Below are 26750 nucleotides of genomic sequence, written 5' to 3' on the forward strand. Positions count from 1 at the left end.
ACAGTTCAAGCATTTTCCATTAGACAAAAAGAGGCATGAAATGGGCTTGGCCTCAGCAGAGACCAGACTAACAGTTAACTCCTCACCAAGGTGAATATCCTAACTGTTTGCATAGTAAGTAGGCTTTCTTGATTACTGTAAGGAATTTTGTCAAGTTTAAGAGTATTGCTTAGAGATTTCAGTGACTAAATTAATCTATAGGAGGGTTCTCAAATTGTAGAGCTACCACCAAGAGTGAACAAAGATGCCATTTTGAGTAAGTGGACCACTGAGTTTAGCATGAATGAATAGGCAAGAAAAGGTCTTGAAGGTTATCCAAGTGTGAAGAATAAGGGGTAGTGGGATAGTTTAATGTAAGACGCAATATGGACGCTCTACAGGAAGAACTGTGTTTCTGCTGAAGAGAGGAACACTGAAGTAGCAAATATGCAAACCCAGAAGTCTCCAGAAAATCATTTTCTATGAATGTATGTGTAAGGAAGGCACAATCTTATCAGTATTACTCCAAGAATGTGCAAACTGTATTTTCAGATTTAGGAAAAGGTCCAAACAAAAAGTGACATCCAGACAAGTGTGACAGTAACAGGCATCACACTTGCTCACTCTGATGGAGGGTATAAATGTAAATGCTGAAAGAAAGAACAGTATTTCTGTTTTAGCCATACTGAGCCTAAACTAACAGCTGCACCACTGCAAGAGATGTCAAAGAGACTGACTATGATTTTAGTTTAGGGAGAGAAAATTTTGGAACAGCAAAATGGATCCATGAATTGTCAGAATAGAGGAGGTACTTACATATGTGCTTCATGAGCCTGTCACAGCAAAAAGCTGTATTTAAAACCTGAATTTAGTAACTAAATATTATTTTAGGTCCCTGTACTTATTAGGAAGAAGAATAGACAAGGCTGTGGTTGTAAAGCAAAAATAGTTCCTCTTTCATCAATGGCATTACCTTGGTGTTAATTTTTTTAAGTAAAAGGACATTCAATCTCCCAGAATCATTCTATCGGGTATGTATTTGAGTGGTAAACATGTAAAGTTAAGGTTTTGTTTCATATTTCATAATTAGAAACTAAAGTGTTTGATAATATAAATGGTTCAAATGGGGGTTGCAAATAATCATGTCTAACTAATTATCTACTCTATAATCAAAAAGCACAAGAGGAACAGACACCTGCATAATGCAAGCCTTTGGAACAGATGTGCCCCTATTAATAGACATGAGTTGCCTATTAGAACTTGGTAGTGACACAGACTGTTTTCTGCTTTATGAAGGATACCCTGCCTAACCTTCAGTTTCTATGTAATTATAAATAAGAAAAATGTAGAAGAGGCGCAGCTTTCATCTTTTCCCTTTTATGCTACAACATGAACTCTTAGCCCTTCAAGGTTTTAAGGGTACCGCTCCACTTATGCACTTGTCTTCAGTTAATTTTATGGAGGACATATTGTCTGAAGACATGACAAAAAATACCATTCAGTGGGAATATTTTGCCAGTAAAGAAATTCAGCATTCAAAGTCCATTACAAATATTGGACAGATGCGTTGTGCTGATGATTATGGGTGTAACAAACTGTGTAGTGTGGGAGGGTTTTCTTAAGGATACTAAAATAACAGTTTCAGAGCTGTATGACAATAAAATAACGTGATCTACTTAAAAATATACTACAGGGAACAGAAAACTCATACATTTACTCATTAGGATATTTTTTTATATATTAATAACTGTATCCTGGCCCCGACACACTTCACTGGAGTTGAGCGTTAGTTTCATTCTCTGTAGCTGCAGATACATGTTTGACTTTATGTGTGGCTTTTCCTATAGTTATTAATGGTAAGTATGGGTAAACCCCTTCCCAAATCTTCGCTTGCAAAGCCAAGCCATCAATCAATGGTATTATTTACATGCTTAAAACTAGGTAAATCTATATGCATTTCCAAAATAGGTTAATTATTAGAGATGTTGTCCATTAAATTCCTCATCCCTGCAGCTAAAATTTACCAGACCTGAAAAATAATAGACTCATAGAATAGTTAGGTTTGGTAAGGACCTTAAGATCATCAAGTTCCAAACCCCTGCCATGGGCTGGGACACCTCACACTAAACCATATCACTCAAGGCTCTGTCCAGCCTGGCCTTGAACACCACCAGGGATGGAGCATTCACAACTTCCTTGGGCAACCCATTCCAGTGCATTCTTCACAGTAAAGGACTTCTTCCTTATATCCAATCTAAACTTCCCCTGTTTAAGTTTGAACCCATTACCCTTTGTCTTATCATTACAGTCCCTTATGAAGAGCCCCTCCCCAGCATTCCCATAGCCCCCCTTCAGATACTGGAAGGCTGCTATGAGGTCTCCACACAGCCTTCTCTTCTCCAGGCTGAACAGCCGTAACTTTCTCAGCTTATCTTCATAGGGGAGGAGCTCCAGTCCCCTGATCATCCTCATGGCCCTCCTCTGGACTTGTTCCAACAGTTCCATGTCCTTTGTATGCTGAGGACACCAGAACTGCACACAGTACTCCAGGTGAGTTCTCACAAGTGCAGAGTAGAGGGGCAGGATCTACTCCTTTGACCTGCTGGTCATGTTCCTTTTGATGCAACCCAGGATACGGTTGGCTTTCTGGGCTGTGAGCGCACACTGAAGCCGGCTCATGTTCATTTTCTCATCGACCAACACCCCCAAGTCCTTCTCCGCAGGGCTGCTCTGAATCTCTTCTCTGCCCAACCTGTAGCTGTGCCTGGGATTGCTCCGACCCAGGTGTAGGACCTCGCACTTGGCATGGTTAAACTTCATGAGGTTGGCATCAGCCCACCTCACAAGCGTGTCGAGGTCCCTCTGGATGGCATTCCTTCCCTCCAGGGTATCAACCGAACCACACAGCTTGGTGTCATCGGCAAACTTGCTGAGGGCGCACTCAATCCCACTGTCCATGTCAGCGACAAAGATGTTGAACAAGACCGGTCCCAACACCGATCCCTGAGGGACACCACTCGTTACTGGTCTCCAGCTGGACATTGAGCCATTGATCACAACTCTTTGCGAGCTGCCATCCAGCCAGTTCTTCATCCACTGAGTGGTCCATCCATCAAATTGATGTCTTTCCAATTTAGAGACAGGGATGTTCTGTGGGACGGTGTCGAACACTTAAAATGAATGGTTTCCTTGATGCTACTGGTCATGAGCTGATCTGAATTGGCATATTATTCAGAGGATAATTGAGAAAATCTCAAAGATTAAACCAATATTTTGAAGAGTGAGAAAAGTGGAGAAAATTAAACACAAGAATCTGGTATCAGTTGTCACTTTTTTTTTTTGATGGTGCTCATGAGCAACAAAACTGAAATGTTATAAAAAAGTGTTGTCGTTCAAGCTGCCTGATTCTGCATCCTTAGACTTCTTTCCTTTTAAGATTTTCTAGAAATAGATACTTAGAGAGAATACTGTAGATATCTTCCAAATTTTCTTATTTGAGATACCCAAAAAACCTAGTGTCAGAGGACCGCTACCTGAAATGAAAGTTATCCTTTAAACAAAATCTTTCATGTAAGAGAGAAATCCTGAAAGCACATGTGGTATTGGGCATTTGCCTCCGTAGTCTTTCTTTTGGATTCATCTCTATTGAGTTTAAGAAAGAAATTAAGGTGAAGAATTTTTTATCTTCCTTTTTTACAACCCATTTCTGAGAGCCGGTTGACTCTTGCAGACCACACACAGTGTCTGCTGTCCCTGGACTGCAAATGCCCTTTAAGATTTTGGGTTCTTCCCACCAGAGGATCAAGTATACTGCTCCCCTACCCTCTTAACTCCCATTTTTCCAGAGCAAGGTGAAGGCAGAGGGACTGTAATCCTAGGGAACAGCTCCAACCTATGTTCATGCAATATTAGCTGATTCTTTTTAAAGGATTCTTTTTAAAGTTGTTGTGGTTTAAGCCCTGTCAGCAAGCCAGCCACACAGTTTCTCTCTCCCCCAGCTCTTTCTTCCCTTTCTGCCATCCCCCCCCCCCCCCCCCCCCCCAGTCTCAGAAGGATGGGGAGGAGAATAGAAAGAACATAACTCCCAGGGGTTGAGATAAGAACAGTCCAGTAACTAAGGTATAACACAAATCACTGCTGCTACCACCAATAATAATAATGATAAGGGAAATAACAAGGGGAGAGAATACAATACCACCTGCCTAAACAAGCCTGACCAAGCAGTGAGTCCCTTCCAGGTAACTCCCAGTTTACATCCCAGGCATGAACGTGCTGTGGTATGGAATACCTCTTTGGCTAGTTTGGGTCAGGTGTCCTGTCTCTGCTTCCTCCCGGCTTCTCCTCCTCCCTGGCAGAGCATGAGGCTCACAAAGTCCTTGGTCAGACCAAATATTTGAGCAGTAACTAAAATCATCAGTGTTATCAGCGCTGTTCCCAGACCAAAAGTCAACAACACAGCGCTGCACCAGCTACTAAGTAAGAGAAAAAATGACTGCTACTGCTGAACCCAGGACAATAGTTCATGTTCATGTGTGGACTATGACTAGTACTGAGATAATCTGCCTGAGTTGCAGAGGTGGAAGATACAGAGCACATCAGTTCAGAACACATAAATGGAGAATGTTGGCCACAGATGTATCCATTCAGGGAAACAGCAACCTTCCTTTTGGAATGATGTGGTACACATTACTAAAATATATTTGACAGCATCAAGGCACTACACTGAAGCCAGAGGACAGCTGAGGTTTAGATATTTTTCATGTCTGACATGTCTTTATTTCGATGGGTAAAGATTAGCCTTAAAGGTCAAACTGAATGTTATAACATGTACTGTAGTAAATGTAGAAGTTAAAAATATATTCATAGAGAATGAGAGCATGTCTGTATTCATTCAGTGAGAACAGATATATTCAAGTACATACAGAAAATCTACCCATCCAAGTCTCTCAGACCTAAAGTACTCACCATTGAAAAGTTAGCAGTTGTGAATGTTTATCACACAGTAGGAATGAGATTACCTCAGCTTTTCATTCCAGTTAGGATAGAAGATATTTCATAATAACCGTAGTTTTTTTAAGGAAAAGTATATACATGGGGTAAGCATCTCTCACACGTTACTGGAAGTACCTCCAGTATGAAATTTTAAAGACTGGTAGATCTTAATCATGTCTGTGTGAAGCTGATGTGGTAGCCTTTGCTTCTCTGCCTGAAGGTCACATTAGGATTGATATTATGCATCAGAGACCCATTCCTCCCTTTCTTCTTACTGTTCATTCTGATAGTAGCTGTGCTGCTGAGCTGCTTTATATTTGACATTTTTAGGGCTGAATTCACCTCTCCATATAAGGCATTGAATGCTTTTTGAGTTTCCCTAGTGTATCAATAACATCCATATTGAGCTGACAGATAAAGAAATAGGACCTGCAAGAGATCTGTGTCTTCTGAATTGGCAGCCAGAATCCAGGTGAAGTATCTTAGAGCAGTACAAGTAGCACTATGTCAAAGTGGCACTTTGATATCTATATGAGGAAGCCTAAACTGAGCCCTTTGTGACTTTGTTTTGTGCAGTGAGAGGTAGCTAAGTTTCTACCTGCTTTCTTTCCCTCCCTTCTCACATGCTTTTGTAGACAGAAATAGCCTGCTTATGCTCATCAGCACAAACATGCCTCAAGGGTAGCTCTAAGTAGGTATATATGTGCATAGCCTACCTGCAGCAAGGTCTCAACTCCCAGCATTCAGGAGAAGGCATTTATGTATCTTCTTTTCTGTGCCCTATTCACTCCATTCATTGCCCTCAGGGACACATTCACTCACAAAGATTTGGCACCTGACATCCAGAACTCATAATTTTGTTGCACTTTAGGTTTGACTCAACTATGATAAATACCTAGAGTATTGCTTTTTCCATTCTGTGAGTGCCACTTAAATTTGTACATTCTGTGTTATCCTGGTGACTCATTTCACTTTGCTACCATTTTTTAATCTAGAAGGTTGAACATCATGTCCTGACTTTGGTCTCTTGCCAACTGTAGCGAGCTTTGCTTTCTGCCATCACCGAAGATCTTTGCCATAAAGCAAATATGTGCAGCTAAGAACTCAGCTGATCAGAGTAACCCTGGTCTTCCACTGGAGGTGGGAATAGGCCATTGAACACTGGAGTAGAGCATTTAATTAGTTCAGATTAACCTTTTGTCTTCCTCATTCTTTCATCCAAATCATTTCAGCTGTATTTTTCTTAAATTTTTCAAGGACATTGGAACTTTTTTCACAAGTCTGCTGCTGGCCCACTGTAACTTCAGACAGTTAATTCACTTTCCCGTCATTCTGTTTCCTTATGTGTAAATAGCAATAAACACCACTGTAAGTCATATGCAGACTTTCAGATAAAAAGAGAGCCTTTCTGAAAACTGTGGGATGTTACTGTGATAAGGTCTGATGCGCCACATATTCTCCATATAGTTACACAGACAAAAAAAGGCTGTGTGCCACCAGAGTGAGTTATTTACTTTCGCAGCGTGTCATAGCATATCTGAATTGATTTTATACAAGTCAAATTTCTTTCTGAATTAGAGATGTCTGCTCCTACATGCCAGCAATCACCAAACAGATACACTATGTAACCACAGCTGTCCATACTATGTACAAAACAGAAATGTGGGATCTACATCATGCCAACTGAAGAGTGATCCCATAGATTCAGTGCTTCCCCAAGTGTAAGGGAATATATCTATTGACACTGCTACTCAAATCATCAGCACTCAGAGCAAAAAACAGGGGTGGTCTTCTTTTTAAATAGAGTGCATATGAGGTAGCTAGTCTGTCAACCAAGACAGTGGGAACCCATTAGGCAAAAGAATCCTTCTTGAGGATCTTTCTGCAAAGTTGATTAAGAAGATTTTATTTGGGGTGATACTTTCTTTCTCTCTCTCTCCTCCTTATCCATTAAACAGACATGAAAGAAAAGCAGGACCAAGTCTGGGTTCAAGATTCATTTACATCCCACCCATATAAAGGAATCCCATGTGTATTTACCACGATCACCCACACAGAAGAGCCTCTATTCTGGGAAACTGTGCACTTCATCACAGCTTGGTTGTAAATCTCTCAAATTTGCCCATGTAACCACAGCCAGCTTATAGTTTTAATCTTGTAATTTCTATGGTGAGCTGACACCACTGTTTTTATATTATTACTTTATGCCTAATGAAAAGCCTAAGGAATTTGAAAAGCAGGACTACAAGTCTGTGTTAATATTATGAAGATTCATTAACAGTGGGTTTTTTTCCTGATGTCTCAAAATACTCCAGGTCTTGTTATCTTCTATCACGAAATAGCACCAGAAATGTTCTACTGCAAACATATAAAAATGCTCATCTAAGTCTTCTGATCCTTAGTAAGTGTAGACTAAAATGATGTGCAAAAGACAAAGAGAACATAACAAAAGCTTTATGAGACAGAAGAGCATGTATCAAAGTTGGAAAACCAAGTAACATACATGAGCTTTATAAGATGACTGAGAGATAGAAATGAGCCTGTCTTTAAAACAGATACACAATTTGGTAGAAAGTTGGAACAGGCTGTTTTGGCAGAGGAAATTGAATTAATTTGTTAAATACCTGTTTTATATACTCATACATGTATGCAAGTATAAAATAGATTAATCAGCTTACTGGACCAACAGACATTTGATGTCCCCAGTGTTACATTATTATGAACTTCTGTCACATTTTTACCTTCTGTAGATAATAAGAACTAAATGTTGCATATTTCTGAAATCAAGATTAGAACTACTTTTCACATGTATTGAGCACAGTTATTACTTTGGCTTTAATTCTTTTAATCTAAGCAGACATGACATTCTTATAGTATGTTTTTTTTAGACTATGGAGTGCAGTACAAGTTATTCTTGCCTATATGTGGTATAAGGAATACATTATTAATTGTAAATCTTCCTCTGTTTGTAATGATGATTTTTATTGTCTAGATATGAAAATGGAAGCTTAAACACTGCCAGAGTTGATTTCACTGAAGACTTTGGTCAAAATCAAAGCAACAGAGTGAAAAGGACGTTTTCTGCTTGAGGGCACCATTGTTTATACTGAATATATAGCTCTAATGTCTTACCCTTGGGGTCAAAGCAATTAAGGCAATTCTCCACGGGACTAATGCTTTTCTGTGCTTTATTTTTCCAGTGCAAGGTGTTAAAAACTCCATAGTGTCATAATCTGCATACACAGAAAGAGTTTTCTTCCTGAAGGTTCAGAATTAATTTACTATATGCAATTTTTATGATATTGTTAATGTTAACGCTCTGACAAATACTTTTGGACTCACAGAACCATCATTGGGTACCTCATATGTCCTTTTATCTTTAAAGAGAGAGAGAACAGAGGATTCAAACCTGCTGCTAAATTCTGTGTTTTATAGTAACAATATGCTGATTATACTGGTAATAGCCATTAGAACTAAATGGGAGGATAATGTCTACTGACATGTCATCATAATGAATTTGTGTGAATTCTACTTAATTAGATATCTATATCTAGATTACATTTCCAAATGAAAGTCATCCTATATTTTGAACAGCTTGGGTTCCATAACAGAGCACTATATAAATCAGTGTCTGTTGCATAACAGGTATATGATTAAATATTAGTGAAACAGATTTTTTTAAATAATAAGCCTGATAGTTTAGTCACACCTCAGAAAAAAATCCGGTTGATTTAGTGAGCAATTGGTCTACAAATATTTTGTAATAATTTATTTCTTTTAGTGATAGAAATAGGAAGTTTCTTACAGAAACTTACATTGCACTTACAGAAGAAAATTGCACAGTGAAATGATGGATGTTTCAACAGAATCTGTAAATTTGATGAAATTACAAGAGAGGTGGTTTTCCCATATTTTGTCCCCATTAAAATAATCTGGGAGTATAGTAAATAAAAGGTATAAAATTTAGGTCTTTGTAAATAAAAGATAGTGCCATTGAACTCATTGTGAGCTGGAGGCATCATAGAAATTGTGCTGTAGTATTTCAAGTCCTGATTTCCCTTTTCTGTAACAGAACAACAGGTACTGTTCTATTTTCTTTATGAAGTCAGTCTTTGAAAGCAGTGAGCATAACATAGACACATATTTTCATGTGAGAAAGTGATGCCTGCCATATGAAGGAATAATCAACTCAGTAGTCTCACCTAAAGGGCCAGGTTGTCAACCCCATGCACTCTTCAGCTAGGCATGCTGTGCCCAGAACTACAATACCGGAAAGAAGAAGGACTTTTCTCTAACACTTAGCATACCACTGGCAGGTCAAGGCTGTGACCTCTACTACAGCTTGCAGGCAGCAATAACTCCTGTTGCTTAAGAGACCCTGATTCAGTGGCAGAACTGACTGCTACTTTAGCTGTAGGGTCACAGCAAGTCCTATCGCACTCAAGATCCCACATCCCATGAAGGGAGAATGACTGGTGTAGCCATAGGCATCAGTTCAGAAAACATGGCCTTCCACCTCTTTCCACTCTCAAGAAATAACTCTTGCTGCTGGGCCCTCAGCATCAGCTCTTTATATCCTGCTCCCATGCCATGTACAAATATACCCAGATCTGTTTCAGCTCACTGTGCACTCATGTGTGTCTATGTCTGTGAATGCACAACCATGGGGAAATCATCTAAAAGAATTCTAGGTAAAGGCAGAATTTAAGAATGGCATCACTAGATACAGAGATTACTAGCTTTCGTTTTAATTGTACCATTAACTGCTTCCATTTTAATTGTGCCATTAACTACTTCAAAAGCTAAGCAAGCAGGACTCCTCACCCCTGCAACAATTCAACAGCCAGTCACATAGTTAAGACTTACATTTGTGATCATGATAGAAGAGAATCCAGCCCAACTTCAAGTGTGTGGCTGGCAGTGTGAAATGCCTCATGCACTTTTTTATTTTTAGAATTGAAGAATAATGGCTTCAGGAAGCCATAGACTTGAATTGCAAAAGGCTTATTGCGTAATACAGGGCACTTTTAGAGAGTAAGTTTTAAAACCGTAAACCAAAGTCATTTTAATGTAAGGCTTCTGATGCAGTGTCCATCTTAACTGTGTTGCAATACTGTATGTTGGAAGTGAAACAGAAAAAGGTAGGTGGTGGGTGTGGGGGCCACAAGGGAAGTCACTGTTGTTGCATCTTCGACTGAGGAAGCTCTGAAAAAGCTACAGGTTCCTCATACCAAACTCCTGAGGAAGGCAGATAACACTGTTACTCCCTTCTACCATGCAAGAATCCCATAATAAACTAAGGTCATCAAGATATAGCAGTCTGTACTTTTTTATAATGGAAAGATTCAATCTCCTGCTATAATAAGAAGTTCATTCAGACAGTCTCTCCAGCAATATTAAATCTCCATTCTGTCTCATACACTGCTGCAGTTTTGGATCTTCTTTTTGTCAGAGAAATATATGAGAGTTCATTGTGGGCATTGTGTTGTGGGATATCACATTCACAGGGTTCATCCAAGAAAACCTCTTTAAACTAATGAGCACTGAATCATGTTTCTATGTAGAGTGTTTACAACAATCTCACAGCCAGACTCAGTTCTTTTATTAAAAATATTGTCAGCAAAATTAGTGGTGCTGCAGTTTGCTTTGTTTTGAATTATTTTAGACGCTCAAAACCAAGAACCTCTTCGCCTTGCCTAGGGCAACATTAGCATAAGCTCACCTCCTCAACAAAAGCGTTCCCCTTCCCTAGTCACAAAAGTGACACTGAATTGATGCTGTTTGAGTATATGTACTTAGCTGGTGTAAATCAGCACTACTGCTCTGCTTTCAGCAAAGCAGCACCAGCTTATATCTGACATTAGACTTCTTTGATGAAAAAAGGCAGGTGCTTCAGGGAAGAATTATACACAGGCATGAAGTGTTCTGGAGAAGTTATGTTGTTTTGCACTTCTGCATTTGATTTTCAAGCAAAAAATATCATGGATAATTAAAGTGCTTAGCATATCCACAGTCCTAGTTATACTAGTTGGTAAAAAGAGGTATTATACCTCTTACAATTTGTTCCAACTTTAAATATATAATTATATTCACACATCTTAAGTACAAATTTTAGCAGGGAGCTTATAATGTGCTTTCCCAGGCCAAACACCATTCATAATCAATATTTTACTATTAATTGTTAACAGCCAGCTAAATAGTAGGTGCTTTTCCTCCCTTTTTTCTGCATTTTTCCTCTTCTCTCTCATCTTGCATCTCTCAGACCCTTTTCTGTCAACCAAAGAGTAATTATATGTATATTTTTGTTATCCACAAGTCAGTCTACACATGTAGCTATAAATTCAGAATACCTGGGTCACCTCTTTCAGCAAGCCATATATTCAAGGCATTGTTTTATTGCTATGGCTTTTAGTCAGATAGCAAGAACCAATTAGGTTTTCCTTCATCTTTATTTCTTGTGAAACATACTTAGAGCTGACTGAAGAGGGGAGAGAATAAATGACAAAACAGGCCAACACAGAGTACATCCTACATCAAGATACTTTTCTAGATTATTTGTACTATCCTGAGAAGAGTAAAAATCTCATTAAAAGAGAGAAGGAGCCAGGCAGGTTACTTTTGACACTGTATTTCTATCTAAGACAAACAACTATGTTTTTTCTAAGGTTGCCCAGCTACATGGCCTTGTGTCACATCGTATTCTAGTGAGCGTCTAACAAATCCTGTGTTGTTACCATTGCATATAACTCGCTAGGTAGTTTTTACTTAATTTAGTGGATGCACTTTGAATACCAACTGAAGCATTGGCTTATACATTCAGATTCAGAAGGGAAGTAGACTGTATTCAGGTTAATGAAAGAGTGGATATCCCAGATTTTTATATTTGAAGCAGTATGAGCAGGTGTCCCATATCAAACACAGTGCCTATTGCACTATAATTTTGCATTACAGCTGATGCTTGGGATTCTACAGAAACAGTAAAACTTTGCAACACATTTTCTCTGCTGGTGTTTATGTTTTGGTGTGACATCTCCTTTTGCAATTCATCACCTTTGTAGCAGAAATGAAATCTATGTTATGTGTAACTTCCATGAAATATGAACTTAGTAATGTGAGCTATGAGCATTTAGATGCTGCTAGACTAAAGATATCTTACCTCCAAAATATAGCATTATTGGATTATTTCTAAATCTGGCAACATTCCACATGTTGCTTGAAATTTCTGGATTTATATTCCCAGTGTTTCTGAATTTCTTAACAGTTACAGTTCTAGTGAGAATGTACTAAAATATAATTTGTCTGTAAATCTCCCCTGTCATATGCAAACACCATGAGATCTTCAAGAGGATCGCTTTTCTCCCTTTTTTTAAATACAAAAAGACACACTTTGCCTAGATTGAGTGTAAAGCCCTGTGTGCAAAATATAAAGTAGAGAAGGTATGCCCCAGAATAACTGAAATAACTTTGTCTATCAATCAGTGTAAATATCATAATGTAAGTATCAATAACAGAAGGCACAGGGCCAGGGTCTGCCATCAGGGGTTTCCCTGACATTGGGGAAGCAAGCAGGTAGCTGTCACCATAAGTGAGTATCTAGTAAAATATAGATAGTGATGAGTAAGCGCTCATCACTGAGCACTTGCTGTGGAGTTGTAGATAAGAATTTTGGATGGTAAATGGCAGCTTAGCAGAAGACAACTCCCTTCCCCTACCTGGTATCTTGTTCCTGTGAAGGGCAGTTGCTTTCTTGTTCTCCGCAGAGGGTAAGTTGTGCACCTGTACTTTATTAACATTCAGTTTCGGTAATATAACTGTATCAGCTGCAGTAAAAGTCTTGATTTTGAAATGTGACTGATTGGATATCTTTTTGAAACTGAAATTGAATCTGTTTTCTGAATCACACATTTGAGAAGGAAAAATGCTATTTGGTATATTCCTGTTAAGAACTTGCTATTCTCTGTATTAACATATGATGAGAGAGACTTATAGGTTCAGGCAGGCATATTCTGTCTGTATATTTTTCATGTATATGCGCTTGTTTAAACATGAGAGAATGAGAATAATTGAGAATAACCATCCTTGAGGAGAAGGAGTGTAGAGTACCTGCTGTTGTTTCTCCTAGGAGTCCACTGGGAACGTGCTACTCAGTTTAGAACTCCAAGGGAAAAACAATGGTAAAAGCTACCCAGAATATATTTTGCAAAGCTAAAGGAACAGTGACTGCTAGGGACACACAGGCTGGACTTCAGGGTCTTGCATAAGCTCTGTTGAAGAGGTGTGACCTTATAATAATGACTTGAGAGAAAGAGAGAAGGAAATATTTAGTATTGAAGTACGACAGTGCTTTGGGGTAAGCACTTTGTCATTCAAAACTCCTGAAATACAAGACTTGCAGAGGCTCTTCCTTCAACATATCTCTGGTAATATGCAGAAAGCCAAACCTGCAGAGAGAACATGTTGGTCTATTCTTTGGCTTCCCCTGCACATCACTCTCCTCCAGGGGAGACTAGTATCTATTAAATGGTCTCCAGGAGAGACTGATATCTATTAAATGGTCACCTCTGACCAACTCTGCTCTGTTGACTAGGCTCAAGCAGGAAATGTTCCAGCAAAACAAGCTCCAGCTTGCAATGAGGAAGAACAGCCATGCACCTCTGCCCTGTTTCAGTCGCCTTTCATTGCTCTTCTGTCTGGGCTTTCACTCCAGGCCAGACTCTTCACGCTTCCCCTCTTCCACTAAGGTCTCAGGAACAGGGAAGCATGTTTTATCAGTGACATTTCTGTGCATTTAAGAGACAGATTCTGTCCTTTGGTGTACTGTCCCATCTAGAGTCTCCTCCATGGCTTGACAAGGGAGGGGAGAAAGATGACCTCCAGGCTTATAAGCAACAGCTGCCAGATTTCCAAAATAGGGGCTTATTGTTTTGCCACTCTGTGTCTTGAAGCTGAGGACTTTGGGAGTCATTGCACAATTCAGGGATTCACCCAGTTTTCACCTGAGACTTTTAAGGAATCCATATACCAGATTTAAATTTAGTTGCAATCGTATTAGCTCACTTTGTACTTAGATATTTTCTATGCTCTGTAATCATAGTTTAAGGAAGGCTTGTTTGAAATACAAACAGTTCGAACAGCAAGGGAATAGGCGTGACATAACTCACAGCAGAAATAATAAAGCTGAGCTATGGCCAAGGGCATGCTATTTGTCGAAGCAAGTGGCCTTCTGCCATTCCTGCTTAGGTTGCAGTCCAGGGAGAAACTAAGGGTTTGCTGGGCAGTACCACTCTGTCCATTCCTCCAGACATCAGAGAAAGCAGCAAGGTGAGAGGTCTGGAGTGGCATTGCCCATCTGGGCTCAGTGGGACTGGACTCTTTGTGCAACTCTGTTTGCGATTCATAGCTCCAAATATGTGCTTGCTGCAGACACAACTCTTCCACAGAATATAACTAATAGTTACGTGGATGTTTACAAGTTTCTGCATTTTGTCTTCACCCTCCATCCAAACTACTTAACCTTGACATGTGAAGCTAATGGGGGCTATACCTTCTTACGCCTTCATTTTAAAGAATCCTCTTTGATGGCTAATTGAGGCTGGGTTATACGTTCCATAACCTTATAATAAAGTACAACAGCTCCATTTAAAGAAAAATCCAGCAAATAAAACCCTTCCCATAGTAGGATGGTTGGTATTTTAAAATCAGTGTCATGAAGAGGAATCTATACTTTTGTGAGGATCAAGGCTTATGAAAGCCATTCTTTTTTTAATGGAAAAAACATACCTTGTCATCTGATTTATAATCCTGGCTTACATTTACAGCCACTTGCACTATATTAATTTATTAAAATAACGTTTAAAAGCTGGCTGTGGAACAATTTGAAAATACCTTATGATGGTCAAAATGTCAGTTGTAAAAGAGGAGAAAGAGCATTTAGGAGAAGGGAGAGTAGCTACAAATTGTGTCTTGGTCTAGAAACAAAGCAATAGCGTATTTGTATTTTTGTATGTGTGTTCGCATCACATTAATGAGGTATAAGTGAGGAGGGGAAGGCAGGAAGTTTGGAAACTAAATTTTCCTGATAGATTAAAAGGGGGGTGGTGGGGAGGGGTTGGTTGGTTGGGTTTTACCCATTTTTAATCTTGAAGTCATATTGTAAACATACAGAAAAACAGGAGGAATTGCAGCCGGGACACTAATAAGGTTTGATCTTAAAAAAAAATCAAAAAGGAATGAGCAAGAGAGAGGAGAAATATAATAATGTTTTGAATTTGAATAGCATGTTAGCTAACAGCAATGGAAAGAAACATCAATTCAAAGGGAAGGAAAGTGGCCAAAATTGCATTATAGAATATGAATCATAGACAGCAAAATATGTAAGGAAACAGCAACAACACCAAAAAAAAAAAAAGACTGGACACCTTGCAAGGAATCTGCTGTTAAACTAATTATCTATTTCTACAATTTTTCTACCAACAAATGTAATTCAGATCTTCCAGAACAGCATGAGTAAGTATATAGAAACGATGACATTTAAGCAAATGATTCTTAAATATGACTTTATCATCAGCCTTGACTGCATACACTGATGTAACTTGTACTGTGCTTTCCCTTTCCTAGGCTATCATCCATCATGTCAAAGAAAGGTGTCAGGCTAGTATGAGACTACCTTTAGTAGATAAATATTCTATTTACCTCTTTTTTAGTTTGTCCCTCATAAATTGTTCTCGAGCTTCACAAATTTTGATGAGCCCACTCTGGCCAACAGACGCATGGTTATTTTCTTTCTTTTCTTAAATAATGGCTATTCTCTTGTTACCTGTGCAAATTAGTATTATCCTGTTCTGGCAGAGCTGCCCTGAATTGTCTCCAGTAGCTCATGTTGCTGTCATATTAGAAAACTGAGGTGAGATGTTTGTCTGGGTTTTTCCATTCATACCAGCACTGTCTTTATTTTTCACCCTATTTCTTATTACATAAGACCCCACTTTTCCTCCCTAACTTTCAGCATGAGTCTGAAGGGCATTTTGGGGGCACTTTTAATCTACTTGATTGCTCTAGTTCAGCTTGCCTTTTCATAATTCTCACTAAAACTTTTAGCATATTGCCCCTAAAGACACAGTTTGTTTTTGTCAGTCTTTTTTTTCCCACCATTCTCATCTGTAGATTCTCTGCTGACTCCCAGTGTCTTATTTGAAGTAATCATTTATCCAGTTATGTGTGGAGTCTTTCCCTGCAACTCTTTTCCTCCTTTTAGCAACAAATTCTAGCCAGTTTTATACCTTTCACGCTATTCACTCACGGATTAGTTCTCCCACATCAACAGTCATAGAAGAATTAAGGTTTAATATTATCAAATTATTTCCTTTTCCAAAGTCCATTGGCAAAAGGAATTAAAAGTTTTTTGCTGGAACTTTCACAGTGTAAATCAGTCTGAGGTAAACAATTTCAGATTTTTATTATATTGTCTTTATCAAGTCCTAGGACATATGTTTTTATTCCAGGCTTTTTATTCTCGAGGTCCTTAACCTGAACACAAAGTATTGTTCACTTAGCTAGGTGATCAACTTTTACACCTGAGAATGACTCTCAAAGACCATCTTCCAGTGGTTACAACAGAGAGTCAGGCAAGCTTCTTTGAAAGCAGTCACATTAAACCAGGTGGTTACTAAAGGTATCTTCCCTTCTGAGTGTCCCTGTTCTCAGGGCACAGGTTCAGAGCTATTGTTTTCTATCCACAGGAGTGAATTAAGCAGGGCCAGGTAACATTCTCAGGTGCTGGATCTGGATTATCTGGACTTTTTATGTTGTTAGAGCCATCTCCAGCATGAGTTTGCAGTTTGCATGAAGCCACACTGTGATGTTAGTAGTGTAATAATAATACAATAAATAATACAATAATAATGTTGTAAATATAAATTTAATTGTTGTCCACGCTGAGCATCTTTCTCAGGTCTCCCCTGGGCCCCTTGTAACCTTAAGACAATTTTGTCAAACACATTTTAATGTCAGAGTGTCTGAAATGGTGCAAGTATTGTGCTGTATTCCACCAGTGATGCCTTTCTGTTACTGCACCAGGTGCAGAATTGCACCTGCATTTGCTCAGAGATAACTAATTAATCAGTTCATTTCAAAAGAGAACTGGGTAAAAAAATGACATCATAGATTTAACAGGGCTGGTCAGGGAATCAAGCAGCAAACTGGGGAAATAAGCTACCTGGCGAAGCAGCTGTAGCCACAGAGCTTTTAGGTTTGGTGCCCAGCCTTTTGTCTACATGGTGACGTTGAACTTTGCTAGTATAAGAACCTTAATTAATAGCGAAGAAAACCTGTCTTTGGAAAAGGAACATTTAGTTGACCAGAAACCAGGGCAAACAGCTCTTCTGTTTGTGCTTTCCCTTTGGTTTGTTTAGGAAGTTCCAGATTATTTAAGTAAACACAGCAGCTGTGAGCGTGAAAATGCTGCAGGATCAGGTCAGAGCTTAGATCTGCTGTGCCCTGCTAGTGCCTTGTTGTGCTCATTTCATACGGTGACTGGGAGCAGTCACTACTCGCAGTAGCCTCAACAACATGATGATTTTTTTTTGTGCTAGAAGTACTAGGGAATGCTGAAACTACAGCAGCATGCATAATGCTTATAAAAACAACCCAGGTGCTTGCATAAACACCTAGCTTTAGGTGCATGAACAATCCTGTTAACTCGAAGGGCACTTCTCATGCATTTACAGTAAGGTATGTTCTTCTGCATGTGGCTGAAGGGAGCCCGAAGACTATTTCTGTAGTCTCACCATGTTACTTCTGTCTTTGATGCCTACAGTTATTTTGCAAACACTGGACCAAGATCAAGTGTGTTTATTTATGCTGAGTAACATTACCTCAGTCTGTTGGCATTTCCTTTCAAGTCAGTGGGGCCATTTGCAAAGCAATGCTACTTGATGTGAGTAAAAACATCAGAGTCTGGGTAGTGATGTCTGTGTGACAGTACAAACCTCAGTCTGAGCTGTTTGGTTCTGGCAGTGCTAAAACAGACCTAGAATCAATCTCCCTGTCAGTAAGAGTAGTGTATAATAACACTCATATTACAAGCCACACAATATTACTTTTCAGCTTCACACCATTACTAGTAATTAAGGGATAATAGTAACTGCTTGCTGGTTTATAGGACAATAATCTTGTTCCCAAAGCGATAACCACAGACCAAAAGAAACCAAATTATTGACAGGAAAAACAGGGAGGGCATTCTTAGAGCTATATGAAGAAATATTCGTCTTGGATGTTTCTGAGAATCGCTCCTTTGTTTTTAAGATAACAAACCACTTATTAGGAAGGAAAATGTCCGTCTTGCTGTTGATTTGCTTTTATACTGCTGTGCTTTCAGGGCTGAATTAATAAATTGTTTACCTGGGAAATCTAGAATCCTCTTTATTAAGGACTGTATTTTAAAAAAACAGTGTAGTTGTCTCTGAGTCTAAGATGATGATTCGGCTTCAAAAACTGGAGCTAGTGGAACAAAATCAACAACAAAACTACTTCTGTTCATGCTGATGTAGGCATGGCTTTTATAACCCACAGATTTCATCCTCAGTTTTCAAATTACTTGCAGTTACTTTGTTGTAGAAAATAATGTAATTTGGAAAGTAATGGTTTAAAGGTAGTTAAGAGGGAGTGTATCAGAGTGCTTTGATTTGTCACGAGTGAATGCTGTCTATCCAGAAAAGACACAAAAAATTCAGAGACTGGTAGCAATCCAAAGCTAGCATTATTTAACAGAGAAATTAAAAGGCAAATGAAAAAAGCCCTAAACAGTAGCTAAGCAAAATAAATGGCTATCTTCCCAAAGCCTATCTTACTGAAATGAGAAAAGTTAAGGTGATGTACAGTGATAGAAATCAGACCCATTCAATATAAAAGACCAAGGAACATATTCCCTTCCAGATGGGCAAGCCAAAGTGAAAATGAAGGTCACAAACTGAACTGTGCATACTAATTAGCTCAAACTCAGTAACTACAATGTTCTTTCTTCCATCCTAGTAGAACAACCAATAATCTTAGGCTGACAATTGCAGGCTTACATGAAAAAAAAAAACAAAACCCTGCAACAAAATCCCACTAAGAGCTTTGGTCTAAAAAGGCACAGAGAGCTATTAAAAAGTAATCCCTTCTTGTGTAGTCTAATGAATTTGCCTGAGGTTCCCTCCACATTTTCAGCTGTGTGCTCAACAGATTTAGGCATTACTTTCTCTTATATTTGCATATGGAAATACTGTCTTGGGCATATGGAAATATGCTTGTTCAATCTGTATCTGTTTAAGAAATAAGGTGTGTGTAACAAAATGTCACCCATGGGAAATGCACAAAGAGGTGTCCAAAACTTGAGAAATAAATATTTTGATTAACAACAGCATTTGGAGACATTACCACTAAAACTGGGATGAGTGTGCAAATGCAGGGAGAGCTTCTAGCAAGATAGGAACTAGGTTCTCAAAGGTGGCTCCATATAATGCAACCAAGCTGCTGCCTGCTGACATTCAGTGTTAGAAGGAAGAAGTAATTGGAAGAAGGGTGGCAATGAAGCAGACAGTTTCTTCCCTTTCAACCTTCTGAGGTATTCAAGCTAAAAGATGTTTAGGTGCTTAGCAGGCAAAATGAAGAAACTGAAGTGGAAAAACCTTGGTTCATATGGCCAGAACTAGCTATGAGAAAACCAGTGTAAAAAACACTGATATAGCTACCAGATCATATGCTAACAGTAAAGCACTATATTTTAAACTTTTATAATTATTAGCCAGCATCATTCAAATCCATAGCACCCTCATAGAAAAATAATCTGCACACAAAATGATTGGGAAATCCTTTGGGTATCTGAGATGTAACAATTCAGACGCTTCCAACAGCATCATCCCAGCAGCTGCAGAAACTAGTGCAAAATTTAGGCTAAGCTCAGTGGCTCCATTCTGCTTCCCACAGACAGCAAATGTTTCCATCTTTTTATGTCACACTAATCCATCTGTAAAATTCTGGCAATGTGCAGGAAGCAGGGCTGGGCCTTGAATTTATAACTGTGGGCACTATTTTCTAGCAGGGTATATCATAGCAGCTAGGATTTGGCTGCTTATACACTTTAATTTAAGGCCTAACTATTCACAGTCTTCTTACTACTCATAGTTGTCTTCTGAATATTTGCCACATCAGGACAGAAAGCCGTGGAACATGCAGCTTCATGTAATCTATCCCCTTATTCATTTTGTGCTATAGTAAATATTCAGGCAGAGTCAATTATGAAAGTAGAAAGGGAAGAATAAAAACCTAATGAAAGACAATCAAAGAGAAGAACTTTCTTCAGGCTGGCCATGCATGTCTGTAGTTTGTCTGTCATTTATAATGCTGCAGCTTCTGGTTCATAGTCAAGCTGTAATTCTGCCAGTTAATGTATCCAATTAACCCCACTAATGAGCTAATCAACAGTGTAAAATCTGTGTAAAATCACTGAGGGTGTATGATGAATGGGAAATGCACTGAACTCTCCCAGTATAAAAAGTGCTTTATTGCACTTGTTAAAGTGGCACTGTCTTTTCCCTCTCTAAAGGGTAATTTATCACTAGGGTCTGTAACAGTGCCATGCCCTGATAAGGGAGAGGTGGCAATAAACCCATCATAAAATGATTACTCAGGAATGCAGAGCAATTAAAGTGTCTGTGCATATCAGAGTCAGAAGCTAGAGAGGAAAAGTGGATTTTTTTGGTGTAGGGTGCTAGTAACGGTAGGTAGTTGCTTGAAGGTGATCCACAATTTGGGAAGCAAATGGCTGCCTAATACAAATATTTCAGTTTAGGGTATATAATCTCCTGGACCACTGTGGGTTATGCTTTATGAAAATCATTCAAGGCTAGATTCTGCCAACTTTTTCAGTATGATAAATGTTTTCTGAAGTGATAATCCTGCTAATTTCAATGAGATCATGTGAATAGCAAAGTAATCCTCACCCCAAATAAGCATGACAGGGTCTGGCTAAGGGAAAAGAATGGAATGAAACTATGCTTTCTTTCCTACAGTCATGCCTAATCCAAATCATTGATAACACTAATTAATTTCAGTTACTGTTTTTTTACATTTTTCAGTATCCTTACTGTCTTTCTTTCAGCATCGCTTTTTTGTTGAGATGTGGTTTAAAGAAATTTAACTCATCATAAGAGAAAGACAGCTGAAATGTTGCCATGAGAAAAAACCCTATACCTAAGTAAATGACAATAAAGGAAAAAGTCTTCTTAACCTTTGAAGGAAAAAAAAAAAAACAAAAACAAAAGGCAACAACAAAAAACAAACAACAAAAAGCAAGAAAAATGAACTTTACCAAATACAGGGATGAGGAAAATTATCAGAGGAGTTTGGCAAATTATATCAGTGGAAATAATCAAGTTAGAGCCAGCTATCAGGAGCTCCTATTTTTTGTGTTTACCTCATGCAATGGAATGGGTTACACGAGCTGTCAGAGATCCAAATTGTTCTGTGACTGAAGTTGAAGCTATTATATTTTCCATGTTAGAATGAAATGTAAATATATATATTTTAACTTATGCAAGAAGAAGCAATGATTTTAGTTGAAATAAAAAGAATATCCAGGGTTGCCTGGAATACTGAGGGATACATACAGCTTCAGCTCTACTGTTTGTACTACAGAAATAAGAAGATAGATTGCAATAGGCAATGCTAAAATGTAGGCTTTGCAGATGGTTTTAGTTTCGGTGTGGTTTGGTTTTGGTTGTTGTTTTTCTGGTTTTGTTTGTTTTTTTTTTTAATGTAAAGACCCAATGAATAATTTTCAAAACAATTATATGAAATATGTGTTATCAAGATTTATAAAAAGCAGTGTTTGCCAAAGCATGCTGCAAACAGACAAACTGCAGGACTTGCTACAAGAAAGACGTTGAAGTGCTGGAGTGGGTCCAGAAAAGGCCAACAAAGCTGGTAAAGGGTCTGGAGCGCAAGTCTGTGTTATTTAGTCTGGAGAAGAGAAGGCTCAGGGGGGACCTTATCACTCTCTACAACTACCTGAAAGGGGGTTCTAGTGAGGTGGGGGGTTGATCTCTTCTCCCAAGTAAGAAGAAATAGGACAAGAGGTAATGGTCTCAGGTTGCTCCAGGGGAGATTTAGACTGGGTATGAGAAAGAATTTCTTAACAGAGAAGGTCAGGCATTGGAACAGGCTGCCCAGCGAAGTGGTGGAGTCACTGTCCCTGGAAGTGTTCAAAAACCATGTAGATGAGTCTCTCTGTGACATGGTTTAATGTGGTCTTGGCAGTTCTGGGGTAATGGTTGGACTTGATGATCGTAAAGGTCTTTTCCAACCTGGTTGATTCTATAATTTTTTGCTTGTGGATTTTTTCCAAGTCTTCACAACAGAGTTATTGTTTTGGCTCTTTTGATATTCCCCACTACTCTTCTGCTGATAAAAAAAATAAGAAGCTTATCAGAAATATTCTGTGCTGAGTGTAGCTATTTTTTCTGTTGGCATGACTATATTACAGGATGCGAGGACATGTCCCAGGCTGAGCTCTGTAGGGTAATTATGTCCTTCTTCCACCTTCTATCTGCACTTTTCTGATTTTCAGTCTTACTTGTGATAGAAGGAAAGACAATTGAGTGAGTGGAAAGGGAATCTGTGAAGTTGCCCAGACAGCTTCCACTACCTTGGAGCGACAGAGTGGCTCACTGGGATATTGTGGCAGGGTGCTCAGGAGATCAAGACACACAAAGATTCAAGAAAACCTGTAAGGAAAGACCCTGGTTAACTTTAGCTGCTAAAAAGAGAACAAAAAGGGGTGATAAACTAAAGTTAAGTGCAGCATGGTAGGGATAAGACCTCACAGAGGGTCTGGGAGGACTCAGGAGATTCCTTTGTTGTACACAAGCTGCAGGAAGCATGGAGGTCCTCCTGTTTGGAGAACAGGAGGAGGAGGTTAATTCTGAAGAGGCATTGGCAGAGAACAGATATGGTAGTGAGAAATGTTCTGAGAGTGAGAGAGGAATAACATATTTATCAAGAAAAATCATATGGTCTTTTACTACAGAGACATTTACAGAACAATGGGCATCTATATCTTCCCAGTTCCCTGTCCTCCCCCTTCTCTGCACACCCAAATTTGCTGGTAGAATTCTCTAATATTCTGTAATTATTATAACTGGGATTAATATTGCAATTTCTATGTTGTGGGTTAGCAGGAAAATCAGGACTGTGGTTACATTGCATGGATTGGCTGTATATGTGTTCAGTTACTTTACAGACACACAGGATTGAGAGATAATTCTGCAAGTTATTTCTGAAAAGGTCATATAAACTATTATTATTATTATTACTGTGTTAGGTTTGAAGCACTGCATCACTATGGTTGCTAGGAACAGTTCACATTTCTTTGTTGTCTTCTGAAAGACTGTTGCATGCTTTGAATTACTCAGTTCCCATTTGGAAGGCTTTGAGGCAGTCAGAAGCGATGGAAATAGAAAGGAGGACGTGCCTTCTGCTGACACTGGGGCAAGTGATGCACGTTCAATTTGGGCTGAAAGAAACCGGTAGTGCCACTTAACCGGTGCTGGTCTTGCTCCACTCCTTCTCTGTCAGGCAAATTTTCCTGTGCCTTTGTTGTGGATTAAGCTGAGAAGCTGCTCTGGGTTAAGACTGGTTTTCATCTTTTTCCTAACTTAGTTAGGAACCAAAGTCAGTTGCTTACTCTGTTTTTTTTCATGGCACAAGAAACAAGAAGGCAGAGGCAGAAAAGTAATTGGCCCAGGGCAAGGTGAGAGCAGGATGTTAACTTTCAGCTTCAACACCAGCTCATGCTGCCTTAGCATGCTAATGTGAAATAGCCTATACACACACCTGAAGCAAGCTACATCCTTAATGTTACTACTATAAAAATATAATGTTAGAAATTGCTGTCTGCCTCTAGTCACCTAAGGATAGCTTCACAGATGCTACAGTATGCTTTATACCTAGATTAAAAAAGAATCACCACATTGCATTTGCTCATTTTCCTGGGAAGACATTTGCTTTCTAAAAAGGAATACCTGAAGCAGGAGTTTCATTTCAGACCAACAAAATAATCAGAATTTTTTTTTAATTATTATTATTTTTTCCAATTGGCTTCATAGATGAAAGCTGCAGAAAGATTGTATATGAAAAATCCTCTGTCTAGAGGCTGGTAAAACTGATTCATGATTCAGTCTGGATTTATGTCTAGTGGTAAATAAATCACTTATTTGCAAAGTTGTCTCAGGCATCAGGTAAACATAAACTTAAAAATATTCTCTTCAAGTTCTTTTCTGCCTAGACTCACAGTCAGAACCATATTTGTATGCCTGAAGATAGGAAATGTCATATTGATGGATGTGTTGTAAATTTCCCTCTTTGTGGCTTGGGCATTGGGAGCTTGATTCTGCTCTCTGTTCAACTCTTCTGAATTGAGTGGCATCGCACTAGCATAAATGAGGGCAGAAAGGCAGCATGGGAATGTCTTTCACAATCAGTGAAAAGAATTTCATACGAAGATTAATTTTCCAAGCGGAACAGCATCAATTAAGATACTACTGGTACGGGAAGTACATTTGCCCATATGCAGTCTGTATTCATTTTCCTTTGCAGGAAATGTGAGTTTTTGCCAGAACATTTATATGGGTTGTGTTCTACTAATTGGAAATACAACTCCTGTTCACACTTTATGAAGTAGCTGTTTAGGTGACATTCTGTGTTTTCTACAAGTTTTGAGTATATTTTCATCTGTATATTAAGCTCCTCATCTCCATAAATCTTACCTTAGATATTACTTTCCTGTCAATGTCACCATTAATGATGAAGCAAAGGAGCTGCAGGGTCATCTGTTGTTGTTGGAGCTCCTCTACATTTCAGGCTTAGTAGAGACATACACGGATTAGTATAAATGTTACCTACTATACTTTTTCTGTCTCTTTGTGTCCATCTGCTTTGTCTCTGAAGAGTAAAGTACAGGCGGCATGAACCAGTAGGTCAGAATACTAGTATCCCTGTCCCACAACGGTGAAAAGCTATGTGACAGATCAACACTGACCAGCAGTGTCAGCCCCTCAGCCCTACATCTCAGTTTAGTGTCCCTACTAGAAACCCAAATTCTGCCATTTCAGCATTTCTAAATTTTAAGGATCAGCACCTTGACCCAACTTAAGTTTTTTCAGCATTCAGATTTTTTGAGTCAAGCATTTGCTGGAATTAGTCCAATATGTAAAAAGTTTTGGGCAAGAAAAATGTTTTGCAGTCCTTCTTATAGTTGGGTTATTTCTGCACACCATTAAAGGCATATCCCCAGACTGAGTGTACTTGATTGACAGTTCAGAATTACATTGTCAATTTGACACCATTTATAATTTCAAGGTAGTATAATTTAGAGGCAGGCTTTAACTAGGAAGTTTATTAAAATAAAAACAGACAAAAAAAAAATCAGATTTATATTCAGCTTTCTCCCTGTTTAACTGCCAGATTTAGCTGTAAGTGCACAGATGCTTGAGGCTCTTTTTTGACTCAGCCTACTACAGGATTACATTATGTTCCAAACACTCCATTCCAGACCCTATGTTATATTCCAGGTGTACCTGCATAGTTCAAGTTTAGGGTTATTTTATACCTTTTGATATTAAAATATAGTTTTCACTGTAGGGATCTAATTAGAATATATAGTTAGTCTGTAAAAAAGTAACTATGCAGTTGAAGAAAATTTCTTTCTGTTTCCCTTCAGTGTTGTAAAGATTTCAGTTAGATGCTGATATGCAGATCAGCCAACCTTGTAGAAAAGGTAAGCAGTGTGAAATTATCTGTGAGTTATTAATAATTTCTAATAAGAGGAAAAGACCTGACAGAAAGGGTGAATTAAATGACTATAATAATCACAGAGATGCATTACTTGGGATTCATTTCAGCACATTTGTGATACTCTGTAATGGAGAGTCAACTTTTAACTCAGCAAGAAAACATGTTCTCCCTCATTAACAATATTTCCCCTTGAATTTAGATTCTTTTACTTCACATTCAAGCAGTGATGCCAGTATTACCGTGGTAGAATGGGGTTTTATTATAAAAATAATTCTCCAAATACCTCCATTGAACTACAGGTCACAAAGTATGGAACATACTGTTTATGTCTAGTCTCAGACCTTTGTCTATTAATCTCCTTTTTCCTATTTGCTAAATACTGTGCAACAGTAAAAGGGTCTCTGCAAGAAAGCGATACTTAAAAAAAAAAAAGAATAATATGCTACACTGCAGAAAAACTGTGGGGAACTATTTGGTGATCTTATTATGCTAGCCTTATCTGTCTCTTAGAAATTTTAGTCTTGCTTTGATCCAGTTGCCTTTCTTACAACTGATTTTCAGATTATAGTATCTCTTTCCATGTGCATGTATTTTTAGCACAGAGTTGTTCTCCTGGGTTCAGCAGTAGCAGTCATTTTTTCTCCTTCTTAGTAGCTGGTTCAGTGCTGTGGTTTTGACTTTCCACTTGGAAACAGCGCTGATAACACCGATGTTTTCAATTGTTGCTCAGTAACGTTTACTCTGACCAAGGACTTTCTTGAGTCTCATGCTCTGCCAGGGAGGAGGGGAAGCTGGGAGGAAGCAGAGACAGGACACTTGACCCAAACTACCCAAAGAGGTATTCCATACCACAGCACATCATGCCCAGGATGTAGAACTGGGGGCAGTTACCCAGAAGGTTTATATCACTGCTTGGTCAGGCTGGGTATTGATTGGCGGGTGGTGAGCTT

This window comes from Pezoporus wallicus, unplaced genomic scaffold (assembly GCF_028554395.1).
Source record: "Pezoporus wallicus isolate ANWC-B61680 ecotype Strahan unplaced genomic scaffold, APGP_CSIRO_Pwel_v1 contig_6999, whole genome shotgun sequence".
NCBI lineage: Eukaryota > Metazoa > Chordata > Aves > Psittaciformes > Psittacidae > Pezoporus > Pezoporus wallicus.